The 2,539-nt window shown below is 36.2% G+C and overlaps 1 pseudogene; it reads left to right on the forward strand.

The window, feature by feature from the left end:
- The first annotated feature begins 1,151 nt into the window (after window positions 1-1,151).
- On the forward strand, window positions 1,152-2,054 carry LOC122705894 (annotated as a pseudogene).
- The last annotated feature ends 485 nt before the right edge of the window (window positions 2,055-2,539 follow it).

Consider the following 2,539-nt stretch of genomic DNA (forward strand, 5'->3'; position numbering starts at 1 on the left):
GGCACCAGATAATTCATCCCTGGCCATAAAACGATTGACTTGAATCTTGTAGAAGGGCAGATTACCAAATAGTTTTGTTTACATAGATTAGGGGAACAATATCTGAATAAGTAGGTTAGGCCATTTGGCAGAATTTACAGAGTCTGGGGTAAATTAACATATCTTAAGACAAACATTTCCATAAGAAAAAGAAATGTATTGGTTAACTCAAGGTTTGAGAATAGTTAGCTTCAGGTGAAAGCAGGTGTCATGGCAACACAGCATTTTAAGAGAAAGCTCCTTTTAAATTTGTATAGAGAAGAAAAAAATATCGCTGGTTTGTTTCCTCCTGCTGTTTAAGAGAGATAAAAATGTCTGGCATTTGCAGCCTATTACCTCTGTTTGGAGACCCCTGGCCTTCCTGCCTGTTACCCTCTCAAAATGTACTTTTCCCAGGCTTTAGAATGAAAAAAATAGTAATGGGCATTTTTGAAATATTGTCAAATAACAGAGATCATTCACTCTGTTCATCATATACATCAAGGACTAAATGTAAATGTGCTTGGAGATTGCAACATATTATTTAAAGTAATATGCCTTTTCTCTTTTCAAACTAGGGTATCTAGAAGACAGTTTGTGCTACTTTTAAAATAAATATGTATAATAAATGTAAAAAAAAATAAGTGTATGTGTGAACAAGATATTCTTTAAGGTGCTAAGGATGATGTATGGCTATGTCATAAACCACCAGGGGCAGTCAAATAAATAACACGTGATGCACAATACTTGGGATTCTGAATATATTGAATATGGCCAAAAAATGACAAAGGGAATAACAAAATAGAGTCATATATTAAATATATTCATAAAATTAATCATAATCATATCAAGTCTAACAAGAGATTGCATTTAAAGAGTCTTATTGGAAAGTTTAGCATTCACAAGCTTATATGAGACTCATAATGACCCTATGAAGTGGACATTACAAATTGAAGAACAAATGTTATTATTAAGAAACAAATATATAATATAAATTATTGGAAGCAATATACCTGATAAGCAAATTTGGTCTTACTTAAAATATTCCATAATATAATATATTGCACCATATATTGATTTATTTTTTGCAAATAATCCATTTCACATTCATCCCTCATCTCATTCATGAAATCATGAAGCTGAACAATAATGTGACTGGGTTCTACTTGGGTTATCACAGAATCTTGTTAGGAAGAAAATAGTGTTTATCACTTTCTTGTTTTTATATCTGGGGACAGTACTCGGTAACTTCCTGATTATTTCCACCATAAAGACCAGCAGAACACTTGGGAGTCCAATGTACTTCTTCCTTTTCCACTTATCTTTATCCGATACCTTCCTCTCAACTTCCATAGCCCCTAGAGTGATTGGCGATGCCCTTAGGGGAAAGAGCACAATCTCTTTCAACAAGTGCATGACCCAAGTCTTTGCATCACATTTTTTTGGTTGCCTAGAGATCTTCATCCTTATTCTCATCGCTATGTGGCCATCTGTAAGCCCCTGTGCTATAAGACCCTCTTGAGCCATCAAGTCTGTGGTGTGTTGGTGGCTGTGGCCGGGGTAGGGTCTTGTGATCATTCTTCAGCTCAGATTCTTCTAGCCTTGAGTCTGCCTTTCTGCGGTCCCAATGTGATAGATCACTATTTTTGTGACTTGCAGCCTTTGTTGAAACTTGCCTGTACAGACACTTATGCAACCAACCTACTCTTCGTGTCCAAAAGTGGAGCCATCTGTACAGTGAGTTTTGTCATGCTTCTCCTATTCCATCATCTTGCATTCTCTGAGAAACCACAGTGCTGAAGGGAGGAAGAAAGCCTTCTCCACCTGCATTTCCCACATCATTGTGGTCATCTTGTTCTTTGGTACTTGCATATTTATATATACACACCCTGCAACTACCTTCCCCATGGATAAGATGATAACTGTGTTTTATACAGTTGGAACACCTTTGATAAACCCTCTGATTTATACACTGAGTGAAAAACGCCATGAGAATGTTATGGGGCAAGAAACTGATCACAGGTGACAAAAGATAAATGGAAGTTTCATATTTTTCTTCAAGTTTAGATTGACATAGAAGTCCCCAGAAAATATTATCTTTTATTGTAGGGTTGATATAATCCTATCATACAGAAGTAGTATTCATTTCCTTCAGGAAAGTAAGCACTGTAATACAAGCAGTGATTAGTGTTCAGTCACTTTTATGTAGAGGATGGCAGAGCACCCATATACCGAATGTAAGTTTCATTGCCTTAGGTGTTTTGCACTTCTGTGTCTCTGTGTCTCTTGGCTGACTTATATCACAGGGGTTTTAATCTGATGTTTTCCACTCCCTTTCACATTTTGACTTATGGTCTTTTCTGTGTACAGTTGCACTTAAATACTTATATTCACAGTCTAGCAAGTTTTCCTTCTTTCACATTGTTTGTTTGTTAGACATTTTGGTCACATCTGTATTATTCTAGACCTTCAACTGGGTTGTTCTTCCTGACTCAGCAGAAAGTAACAGATTCAAATAATA

The sequence above is a fragment of the Cervus elaphus genome, chromosome 2, assembly GCF_910594005.1.
Source record: "Cervus elaphus chromosome 2, mCerEla1.1, whole genome shotgun sequence".
NCBI classification, from domain to species: Eukaryota; Metazoa; Chordata; class Mammalia; order Artiodactyla; family Cervidae; genus Cervus; species Cervus elaphus.